Raw genomic sequence first — 13,143 nt, forward strand, 5'->3', positions numbered from 1 at the left:
TGAAATAGATGGTCACTTACTTTACAGGCGAGCCTCCGAGAAGTTGTGATTTGACAAGGTCAGAGACCATATCTATCTGCTTCAAAGCTTAAGCACTTTTATCAGACCCTCTAGAAATTTCTCTGGGATTTTGTACAGATATCCCTTTAGTTTCCTAGTTAAAATTCCTTTTTTTAAAAAAAGATTATATATTTGAGAGAAAGAGAGAGTGTGAGTGGGGGAGGGACAGAGGGAGAGAATCTTCAAGCACACTCCTTACTGAGTGGCTAGCCCAACTTGGGGCTCGATCCCATAACCCATGAGATCAAGACCTGAGCTGCAACCAAGAGTTGGATGCTTAACTGACTGAGCCACCCAGGACCCCTAAAATTCCTTTTTTAAATGTCAATTTCACTCTGTTGAACTTTAGGACTTCTTTTTTTTTTTCTTTGATGTCAGTTGGTATACTGAAGGGCAAGTATTGACTTTTAAGTCAAGAAAGCAATGGGGGCAGGAAGATCTGATGGGACAGCTGGGCAGCTGGTGGGTAGCCATCTGCTTTCAGGGACAAATAGAGCAGCACCAATAATACCTGTTTGTCCTGGATGGTTGGAAGGTATGTATTCACTGGAAAGATCTCTTAAGTCTATATAGTTATTAGCAAACATTCCCTAGTTGGCATATTCTATCTCCAAGTTGCCTTGAAGTCTAGTATCAATAATTTCTATGGTATCTTGATTTTCAAGAAGAAATTCAGAAATTTATTTTGTAACAGAAGACCCAAAGTTTTCAAGGCAAAAAACAAATCCAAAAAAACCAAAAACCAAAACCAACAACAATAGCAGCAAAACAACCTGATGAGTTGAAAAGCTGATATAAAATGAACTCTAGACAAGCCTTTTAAAATTATAACCGTAGAAATTCTTACAACAAACTGTATGATTCCCTTTAATTATATGCCATTTACCCAGAGACATAAGTGACCTTGGAGAATAGAACATTTTTTATTGTTTCAGTGGATTTTCCCTTGTTTATTTTATCATGCTGGTTGGGACCACATTCTCCAGAAAGGAAAGTGGGCCTCTGTGTCTTAACAATAATAAAACTCACTACATAGCCCAGTGCTTGGTGTTGCTCAGAGTGAACAACCATAATTGATCTCTACAGAAGAGGAGTGATCCTGAGAGAGGGACCTTGACCCCAATGCCCCAAAGATGTCAATTTTTTTTTTTTTTAAAGCTAAGACCTCAATCCCTTTCAGTACTTCAGTGATAGCTGGCCTCTCTTTACTTACCTCTCTGCTGTGGGCAGGGGCTGGCCCATTGGACATTCTTTCCCCTGTCTGGGCCTTCATCCTTTGTGACCCCCTGTTGATGACAGAAGGCAACCATGAGCCAGTTCTGCCAGATGTTTGCATTGGGGCTTTTTATCTATCAAAGATTAATCTGGAGCTATATACTTTGCCTTGAGTAAAACTAATTCCAGATATACTATGCAACTGGAAATATATATTTTAGGCAGAAAGGCCCTGTTCCCTGTCCTTGAAATCATACCAAGGCTGATGATCCTGGAGATGGGTCTGTTTAATCCCGTTCAAGGTCTAGGAAGGTGGGAGATGGTGAGAAGAGACAGCACAGCACCTAGGTCGATCACTGCAGAGCTGATATTTTCTTCCCAGTCACCCCTCATGTCATCCACTGACCCCAAGATTACCACATGACAGCCCCCATAGCTCTGCTTTTCTTTTTTGCCCCTGTTTGTCACTTTATCAAGGGAGTTTCCACACCCCCCACGTGCACAGCACCTCCACCTAGTGGGATCTGACTTAGGTAGGTCAGTCAGGGTTCTTCTCAAATACTGAGAGCAGAGGAGAGAAGCCTGCTCTTTCCTCTGGGATCATGCGCTCTGAGGATCAGCTAAATGTGGAGCCCCCACGGGCCAACTTGCCCACTGGATAGAGAAGCCCATTAGGGACTGAAGTGAACACAAAGGAAAACAGAGCAGAGGTGGAGAGAGAGATTTCTGATGGTATTCAAGTAAATCCGGTTGAACTTTGACTTGAGTGAGCAAGTAATTTGCTTTTACCCCTTACTTTACTTTCACTAAATTTCTATCACTTTCAACCCAGAGATCCTTGACTAGTATAATAAAATAACAAGTTGTGTATGGCAGGAACTGTGTGCTGTATTAACAAAAGTAAACTTTTTCTATGTCTACTATACGCTTTAAATACTGAGAGGAACATTGCTAGAAAGTGTGTCTTTCTACAGAGGATAAAATTAATGCAGTTTGGGTTTGGGAAAGGCCTACAACTGTGTATTATTCTGGTCAGGGCTTTATCAAAGATGGGGTCAGCCACGGCCTTATGTGTTCAGCAAATTCTCAATTTGGTTATACCACTTGGTTCAATTTGCCACTACCTTGGGACTCGATACATGTGATTTTCATTTCTACTCATTTTTATAACAGCAAATCAAGGTCTCAAGTGATATTCTTCAGAAATCATATGGCTATATGAATACTAAAACCAAAGGGCCAGTATCTCCCCATTGCTCTATTAATATAATCTTCAAGGTCAAAAGGTCCTTTTAGAATGCTCCACTTTCAGGCCACAAATATTTATTGATGTCCTAGTATATGCCCCTCGCAGTACTAGTGACTCTATTCCATGTACCACACCTACAATGTCTTCAATACTTGTTTCAAATGCTTACAGCTCTCTTGTTCTCTATCTTTCACACACACACACACACACACACACGGCAGCTGCCATTATAGTCTCCTACCATGTCATCTCTACTGGTTTGAGAACAGGGCTTTGTAACTCTGTCTAAATTCCAGCCAAGACCTGGCTTCACCTCTATCTTCCATATCTGCATGGAGAATAATATTTTGGGTTGTTTAAAATTAATCTGCTCTTTTTTGTTTTCTCAAAATAACTTTAGCAAAGAAGAATGTTTCCGGAAACATTGTTTGTCAACTCCTTAGCAGAACTCCAGCTTACAAGTATATTTCTGTTCTTATATTTGGTGTTGTATGGTACCCCAGGGCACAATCCTAGGCATCGATAGTTTTGCCACAGTGGCAAGAATGGAGCTATGGAGATAAGACACTAACAGTTTGCCAAGACCTCCACAAGCTGGGACCCACTGCCATCAGTATATAGTGTTCCAGTGGTTCAACTTCATTATCAAAAGTAATAAATCTCATTCTTTTAAGGAAAATGTAGTTGAGTTCATTACTCTTCATAAACCTATAAAAAGAAAAGTGAGCTCACATTGTTCTGGAAGGAAAAGATCTACTACTAGGATCTGAACTTAATCTCTCAACACCTTCACCCTGAATGGGTGTGAATTCCTTTCCTCTCCCACAAATAAGGGAGGAAAAATAATCTAATAGGAAAGCAGCCCAAGGATTTCCTTCGCTAACACAATAGCTAGGACAACAGAGGCACACTTGAAGTGTTTGTTGACTAATTGAATTACGTCACCTGCACAGACTTTGGTTATTCTTTTAGGATGCTTCATATTGGAACTACTGTCTTATGTTTGAGGAATCCCCCCCCCCCCCCGCCAGTTTATGAAATAGTAGCAGGTGCTTTCTCTCCACACTTCCCTTGCAACTAAGAGGCAAGTACTGAGGTTCTGCCAATCTGACAGCCCGGCCCCAGGCTTTGAATCCCAAAATGGGTTTCAAATGAGCAGTCTGGTGCAGAATCCATGCTGGCCAGAGTGGTGAGAGAGTGGCACAGAGACAGCCGTGGCTGTGGTTTTGGTGGCAGCACCTGATGGCTAGTGTTTGAGCTTTAAGTGGTGGGAGTTGCACGTGCTGTGCCCGCTGTGGCACAGGAGGCTTTAATGGGCCAGTCTGCAACACAACTTGGACATTGTTCCTGGCTGTGAGGCCTCCAAATCAGGTCCTCTTCCTTGCCCCACTCCCACCCTCCAGAGCCTGTGGGTTATCCAAAATACATTTATTTCTTTCTATTAAAATTAAGTTATAACTTATATGCCAAAAAGAACACAAGTGTTAAGGATATAGGTAAGTAATTCTTACATAGGTATTCTGTATGTATTTCAGACCAAGATATAGGATATTTCCAACATGCCAAAGGCTTCTTTGCATAGCCCTCCCACTTAGTATCCCCAGGGGGTACCTACATTCTGATTTCTATCTCAGAGACAAGCTTTTTCTGTTTTTGAACTTCATATAAATAGAATCATACAGTATGTAGTATTCTGCGTCTGCTTTCATTTAATGTTAGCTATGTAAAATCCATCATGTTGTAGCATGTGTCAATAGTTCATCTCTTTACATTAATGCATAGATTTCCATTGTATATTTAAAACACAATTTATCTATTCTATTCGTGGACAGAGTTGCTTCTAGTTTGGGACTATCACAAAGTTTCTATAAATTTTCTTATGTATGTTTCTGGTAGACATACTCATGGATTTCTGTTGCATATACATATACCCAGGAGTAGGTCATTAGGTGTAAGTATGTTTAGCTTTAGTGGTTACTAACAAACCCATTTTTTCAAAGTAATTATTTTAATTTGTATTCCCACCAGCAATACAAGAGAATTTGAGTTGTTCTATATTCTTTTTTTTTTTTTTAAAGATTTTATTTATTTATTTGAGAGAGAGAGAATGAGAGACAGAGAGCACGAGAGGGAAGAGGGCAGAGGGAGAAGCAGACCCCCTGCTGAGCAGGGAGCCCGATGTGGGACTCGATCCCGGGACTCCAGGATCATGACCTGAGCCGAAGGCAGTCGCTTAACCAACTGAGCCACCCAGGTGCCCGAGTTGTTCTATATTCTTGTAAATATTTGGTATTGTTAATATTTTAAATTTTAGCCATACTGGTTGATATTTAGTCATATTTCAGTGGTGTGTGTGTGTCTTTAAATGAGTGTGTATTAGAGATTTAACTCATGAATGAGAGTACCAGAAGAATGGTAAAGCTTATTCAAAGGACTACAGGAGACAGAGAAGTACTTATAGTCATTGAAAGAAAGAATGTTAGACAAAAATCTGGTTAATGTCCTGGAGGTCAATGAAACTATAACCTTTAGGGTTATCTTCTGAAAATCACATATATCTCTACAGGAAGAAAAATGAAGATAAAATCCCTTTTATCCTTTATTAATGGTTCCTTCATTGCTGTCATCATAATCTTGTATTTCAGCCTGACACACTTATATAGAATCAACAAGAACTATTATTTAACATTTAGAAGCCAACTTGTGGTATAATCAGCAAATCTAGAGCTGCACCTACTTAAGCATTGACTAAGACCAGAAGATTAACTTCCATCTCAAAATTTTGCAGAAATTGTATTTTCAATAATTTCCATCTCTCCAAAGATGTTTTTTCAATTGTTCTTCTATTCCAAGTTTAGAAAACTAAACCCAAGAAATTCATCTCCACCAGATTTTTCCTGCAGTTACTATAAATGTGAGTGAGTTCCTCTCTTTTCAAGGTCCCCAAAATATTTTAAAACACCAAGCCTAGGGCTCCTGGCTGGCTCAGTCAGTAGAACATGCCCTGAAGGTAAGAATGGCTTGTGGATAGCAGGGCATTCACAAATTTCCAGGACCTTCCAATCTATCCTGTAAAGTTGTCTATGCTCTGAAACACATTTATCAGCAATACATTATCAACACAGAATTAACCTACAAAAGCCTGAGCCTCTCCTTTATTTGATAGTTTTTCCCATGCAGCTCTTATAACAGTGTTGAACTAACTAAAAATATGGGCCACACCAAAGCTAATTATTTTTAGCATCCTTCTTTAATAAAGTTAAATACATACATATATACATTCACACTTAGATCTTTTGCCTGGAGGACCTCCAGGAAACCACAGTTTGTAATAGGTTATTTGTAAAACATCTTGAAAAAATCTTTTTATGCATCCAAGATCTGACCTTGGAAAGACAAAACCAATAGAATTAACACAGGAGATCACTTGACTCAATAACGTAGGTACTAGTGATCAATGATCAGAGAATGACCATAGTAAGGAGTCTGGCCACCTATTGATAAGAGTGATCAGATAGCATTTAAAAATCAACATAGCAAAAGGTAACAAAATTGCAAGAAAACTTAATTCATCCAGAAGTAATTTTATGACTGATGTTCTTATAAAACTAGGGAAAATTAGACACAGACACAGAGAAGGTAGCCATATGAAGATGGAAGCAGAGTTTGGAGTTATGAAGCCACGAAACAAGGAATGCTTAGGGTTGCCAGCAATCACCAAAAGCTTGAAGTGGCAGGGAAGAATCTTCCCCAAGGCCTTCAGAGAGAGTATGCCCTCCCAAAGCCTCGATTTCAGACATCAGAGTTCTTGTCTGGACACAGATTTTCAGACTGACATAGTTCCTGCCTTGTAGGTTTGACCCACTTTTCCTCATTTGAATGGCAGGTACTTCGAAGCTACCTGAGAAAAAAAAATCAGGTCAGGTAGGATGTCAGCACCCGGAATGTGTTCTTTATTGGAGACTTCTCTTTGAGGAGTCTTGACAGGTTTTCGAGAAAGGCTCTGAGCATTGGTTTATCTCTACAGTTTGGGATGTAGAATCCGTTGGCTTTTCAAACATGATAAGCCTCCCCTTTCTGGATGCTATTTTCTTCCATCTGTGCTCACGAACTTACCAATTCTTACCTTCATTCATTGCTTTTTAAAAAGCCTTTTTACAAACAGCAAAAAACAGTGAACACGATTAACATTCTGACTCTTTCTAAGAGCTTCCTCTGCAGAAACAGAGGAAGGAATCTGCTTTCCCCATTATTGCAGATGATCATTTTTCCAAATGTGTATGTCAACTGGAACAAGGGTCAACAGCCTTTGAGCCTGAAATGCCGTATGGACCCCATCACCTGCCACTCTCCCATTATACCAATGCCACATTTTATGTTTTAACTATGACCACACCATTTTCCATTTCTATTTTAGGGCAAAGTTTAAGCTGCTGTAAAGAGAATCCAAAACATCCTGGTTGAAGTATGATAGCTCTTAATTTCTTTCTCACATTACAGTGCAGGGTTGAAAAGTAGGTTCTGTCCCAGGAAATCATTCAGGGACCCATTGGAATGAAGTGGGGGGGCTGTAATCTCTAACACATAGCTTTCTAAGGCTGCCACAGAAATAGAAGAAGGAAGAGTGATTCAAAGGAAACATCTTTAAGAGAATGAACTGGCAATTATACACATCAATTGCATTCATTTCCCATCCGTGAGGACTTAGGCACATGGCTACACCCAGTTGCAAGGGAATTGGACGAATGTCCCAAAGAGGGCGCCCGCATTCAATAAAAAGGGAGATAATGATTTAGGAGGATAATCAACAGTCTGCCATGGTCAGCATACTGATGTGCTTTATTCTTCATAATGTTTTATAGTATAAGATGGAACAGACAGGGGCACCTGGGCGGCTCAGTTGGTTAAGCGTCTGCCTCCAGCTTAGGTCCTGATCTCAGGGTCCTGGGATCAAGCCCGCTTCAGGCTCCCTGCTCAGTGGGAGTCTGCTTCTCCCTCTCCCTCTGCCTCTCTCCCCACTTGTGTGTGCTCTCTCTCTCTAATAAATAAATAAATAAAATTTGGAAAAAAAAAAAGGCATACCAAAATTTTTCAACCATGTCCTTCTTGGTGGATTTTTAAATGGTTCTCAATTTATTGCTATTGTAAACCTTCTTTATACATAATTTTGATAGCTGTGCTTCAACTGTCTTCTGAAGATGGACTAATTTATCCTCCTACTAAGGGCATTGAGCATACCTGCTCTCCCACAGCCTGACAAAAGTGCATCTTATCTAATCTTTTAGGGTTTGCTAATTTAGCAGGTAAAAGTGGTATTCTGTTTCATTTTGCATTTCTTTAATTATTGCTTATATTGCTTTTTCCCTTTCTTTATAAAATCATTTTATTTCTTTTTCTTTTCTTTTTTTTTTTTTTTTTTTTTTTGCCAGTTTTCTGTTGGGTTTTGGGTATTGTTTTTTTTTTTACAAATTTTTATGAGCACTTTATAAAGACATAGTTCTTTTCCAAATACAGTATACTTGGGCCATGCTCTCCATCAGAGATGGGCAAAAAATAGGCTCGTGGACCCAATCCACCCTGGAACCGAAGCTTTATTGGGATACAGTAGTGCTCACTTTCTCACATACTGTCTCTGACTGGTTTGCACTGGAATGGCCCTGTTAAATAGTTGTGATTGTTGGGGAGGAAAACTGCACCTCTGCCCCATCTTAGGCTCTCAGCCTAAGTTAACAAAAAGGCAGGTTAACGAGAGAAAAACAAATCGTTCATTAACACGTGCAGCACGTATCAAGAGGGAGGAACGTGAGCGAAGAGTGACCCAGATGGCGGCTTAGTATTCCAGCTCATCTGGCATCTTCAACAAAGAGCAATACATTCACACAGAGCTGACGGGACACAGGAAGGCAGGTTTAGGCTCCCGAGGGTGGCAAACTGTGGTATGGTCAACATACGGGAGGAAACTGATGGAAGGTTTGTTGGCAGACTCCTCTGGTGCCCTCCTGGGCCGAGAATTCCTGTCTCCAATAAAAGGAGAATTTATATCTTGCCTTTAGGCAGAAAAGGGGGAGGGTATGGAGACTTTTTCTGTGTTTGTTGCTTCTTCATTGCCTTCAGCTCACAATGTTTTTTTATGTCAAAGAGGCCTATTTTGGAGTGACATAGTCTAGTTTCCTTCATGACAAATTATTATATGGCCTAGAGCCTAAAATATTTACTTTCCAAGCCTTTACAGAAAAAGTTTGTCAATCCCTGCCCTAGACTCACTGAAAGAATCTCCAGTGTTGGGGGCTATACCCATGTATCTTGGAAAAGCTTCTCATGGAATTTTAAGTTCACCAAAATTTGAGAAACATGAGTTAGTTAGTAGTAGAATACAGAAAGGCATAGTTTCTGAGCAGACTTCTTTTAACCTCTTCTGCATTCCATTTCCTTTTCCCTCCACATTCAACTCTTCACAAACCAAAGTATTAAGAGAAACATACTGGGATTTCCAAGCATGTACCACTGATAATATCCTATGTCTGGTCATTGAGGCAGTGTAAAATTCTTTCAAAGTATTAAAACTTTATTTTAAATAGTTAAATTTTGGGGAAAAGCAAAAAATGAAGATTTCTTAAATGTCAAAGAAGAAAACAATTGTCTTTAGAAAACAATTCTGATATGCAAGGGTACCTGTATGTATATGCATAGATATACATGTATTCACATATGGGTTAGTTTATGGTTTAGAATGATGTGAAGTGTGTGTGTATATATGTATACATATAGATCAGAAGTGCCACTTTGGATCAACCCATGATTCAGCCAACCCAGTGTTTTGTTCCTTTTTTTTTTTAGAGAGAGAAAGAGAGCACAGTGGGGAGAGGCAGAGGGAGAGAGACTCTTTCAAGCAGACTCTGAACACAGAGCTTAACATGGGACTCGATCCCATGACGCTAAAACCAAGAGTCAGATGCTTAACCAACGACGCCACCCAAAGCACCCCAGTATTTTGTTTCTGTGTGTCCCAAAGAACAAGGCCACTTGAAAACCTTTTTTAAACAATGGAAATAATCCCTCAGACAAGTGAAGCTTTCACCTTGTTGTCATTCTTAACATTGAAAGATAACCTGACTTATCTTAACTTTCTTTTAGTATTCCATTTGACTCTGTTATCCATGACTTTATTGGATCTTCTTGGGAAGATATTTTCATTTTTGTCCTACCCTCACTTCACCTCACAAAACATTCTGCAATAAGGTTCTTCTCCTAAAAACAGAAAACACTTTGGGTGATGGTGTTCAATTATTTCATAAGGCACTAAGATCAGCATTTATTTTCTGTGTTCTTTTCTCTTTTATTACAAGTAATCTGTTTCAGTACCACACTGAATTTTAGGCAAATGCTAACATGAATAAAAGTTTCCTCCTTAAAAATAAGAATTTCCTCTCAATGAGGAAAGAAATCCTTACATGCTACATCTACGGCTTTGAACCTTCTTATGTTTCAGTTGTTGTAAATTGGAATTCCAAACTGCTTCATGACTTATAAAAATAGAATTAAAACATACCAAAAAAATGTATATCTATTGCATCTACACCTTGGGCTTGGGGTTTGAAATTGGTATTTATTTTTAGATGGCACTTTTAGTGCCAAAGTTTTAAGGGACTAAATAGTATTTAATAAGGGCTGTGTTAGAAACGGTACTTTGGATTATGGAATTAATGTATTTTTCCCAGAAAGGAAGTATTGTTTTGTTGTTATTATTCAGAAAAAGAAATTAGGCTCTCCATAAGATTTCTGGACTCTGAACACATCATATGTGGAAGTTAATGGCCTGGTCATGGCCTCCTCTGTTCCAAATAGCCTAAATTCACTGTGTAGGAGTTAGCTACTCAATGCCCAGTTTCAAAAGGGCGTGGGACCAATGTGCAGAGCCAGAGATGACCCAAATGAAGACATCCATTAAAAACAATATGGGCATTTAGCACATTTGGATTTTATGAAATGTATATTAGTTAGCATCTTTTAAATCTTTAAGATTTTAAGATTCACATTACTCATTCAGTTCAATATAGATTTAGTTCGTCCGGTCATGCCATCCTTAGGTTTGAACAACTTTCATTTTATCACTGATAACTGTTTTCTCTTAGTGTCTCTTTCTTTGTTCATGTATATCATGTAGATCAAATGTTGGTAAACTATTGTCCAAAGGCTAAATCTAGTCCTTGTCCTGAATTTTGTATTTTTGTGCAACCCACGAGCTGAGTGTATTTACATTTGCTAAGAGTTTTTTCAAGACTGTACAATAGAGACCATATGTGGCCCACAAAGCCTAAAATATTATCTAGACCTTTACAGAAAAGATTGCCTACCTCTTCTCTATATCATAGGAAATACACACACATACAAACACCCACCTAGCTTGTTCCTGTTAGATTGAATGGGCTGACCTAATTGGGTCTGTCTCTCATCATCGCATCCATTCATGCTATGTTGAATTTCCCTTCCCTAACTCTTGGCATCTCAGTCAAACTAACTTTCCAGACAATTTCAGGTATTAGAAACTCCAGTCTAGGCTAAACCAAAACCATAATACCATACCCAATTCAAAGTTTCTCCTCTCCTGCCATTTACCACCCCTCTCCCCACCCTGGTTTGAGGATGAGCTGTCAGCTGGGGATATTGTCATCTCAAGGCTAATCTGAGGCTGGAGAATGTAGACAGAAACCCAAACTCATTCAGGTGGCTGTTGGCAGAAGGCCTCACTCAGGTCATTGCCATATGGATTTCTCCATAAGGTTGCTCATGACATGGCAGCTGACTTCCCCCAAAGCACATGATTGGACAGAAAAAGAGAGAGAGAGAGAGAAAGAAAGAGAAAAAAAGAGATGGAAGCAGCAGTGTCTTTTATAACTCAGTCTCAAAAGTGACATGCTCTCACTTCTGCCATGATGGTCAGGTCAGGTACAATCTGGGAGAGGACAACATGAGGCTGTAAATACCAGGATGCAGGGATCGTTGGGTGCCATTTTGAAATCTGACCACTACAACTGCTGATCTTTTATAAACCCCCTCAGTTTTCTGCAGACCACCCCATAGCATGTTACTCCTTGAGTCCTCTGCTGTTAGGTTCCAAGACAGCTCAAACCCAGTTATCCTACTTGTCTCTGGGAAAATCACCATCCTTGACATACTGAATGGGAGAAATGCACTTCTACTACTCCTTCCCTCCTGCCTTGTGCAGCCATTCAAGTCTACTCTAGCCAGCTTCCTGCTATCAGAATTCTTCAGGAGGAAGGCAGGCACCAGTATGTATGTTCACAAATCTGAGGAACACACTTACTTCTCCTGTAAGTCAAGAACTCTCAGCCACCATGTTCCCCACCAGAGCTCTCTCATCAGCCTTCTCTCTGGAACACTCGGGGGAGCCTGTAAGTGGTGGCAGGTCAGCAAGCACCAGATGGGGGTGAGACGCCAGTCTCCCCTTGAAGCAGGATTTGTCCTCTTGGACTTCCCCTCAGATGTCAATGGGGGGAAAGCACCAAGTCTCCTATGAATTCCTCTTTTTTCTTTTCTTTTCTTTTCTTTTTTTTTTTAAGATTTTATTTATTTATTTGACAGAGATAGAGAATGAAAGAGCACAAGCAGGGGGAGCCACAGAGGGAGAGGGAGAAGCAGACTCCCCTCTGAGCAGGGAGCCAGACCTGGGGCTCGATCCCAGGATCCTGGGATCATGACCTGAGCCGAAGGCAGACAATTAACTGACTGAGCCACCCAGGAGCCCCTGAATTCCTCTCTTTTCAATAAACTTTTATCATTGCTTATATAAACTGGCAGAGGGAATAGGAATGAGGATTGAAGGACCAGTTTGGCCTCCACTTTGCATTTCAGGAGAAAAATAACTGACAGGAATTGGCGGTACTCTAGCTTTTGCAGGTAGTCACCCCATGTGGGCCTCAGCTCTGTGCATTCGCAGCAATTCTAAGATGAAGGGAGAAGTCCCTTTCACTTCCTGTTAGGTATGTGGTAGGGGGAGAAGTGAGGCCAGCCTCAGGGAGGTCCTGTGTGTTGGAGGCCCAATCCTTTGTGAAGAGCAGAACTATTCCCAGCATTTACAGGGACTAAGGGAAGAGCGGAAATAAATGAGGCTCACATTTCAGAAACTATGTGTTTAAAAGCAAACAAGCTGTTAAAATACATCCTCTCCTGCAATCTTGACAAATGTGCCTTTATAAGCATAAAATTGAGAAGTGTGGAAAACTATGGTTTTTATGTGACTTAAAGTTGCTCAAATATCCACGATGACTGAATTTAGTTATTATTACAATGTCTGGATGGCCAGTGACATTCAGATGAATAACAAACTAAAGAGGTATGTGATTTATACATTATCTATCTATTTATTATTATCATTATCTATTTACTTCATAATATTATTCATGCCTTCACTTCTATTCACGTCATTTTACAATGACTAATTATGTTGTTTGAATCAAGATTTTCACATATCTTATGTTCTGCTGGCAGTAACGCGAAGTAAACAACCTTCCTACAGACACTGTAGTTCTGATATCTTTTTTACTGATTTCACTTTGGAGAAATTTTCCTCTACAAGGCCCACGGACTGTTTTGGAAAA

The sequence above is a fragment of the Phoca vitulina genome, unplaced genomic scaffold, assembly GCF_004348235.1.
Source record: "Phoca vitulina isolate PV1807 unplaced genomic scaffold, GSC_HSeal_1.0 scaffold9, whole genome shotgun sequence".
Lineage (NCBI taxonomy): Eukaryota > Metazoa > Chordata > Mammalia > Carnivora > Phocidae > Phoca > Phoca vitulina.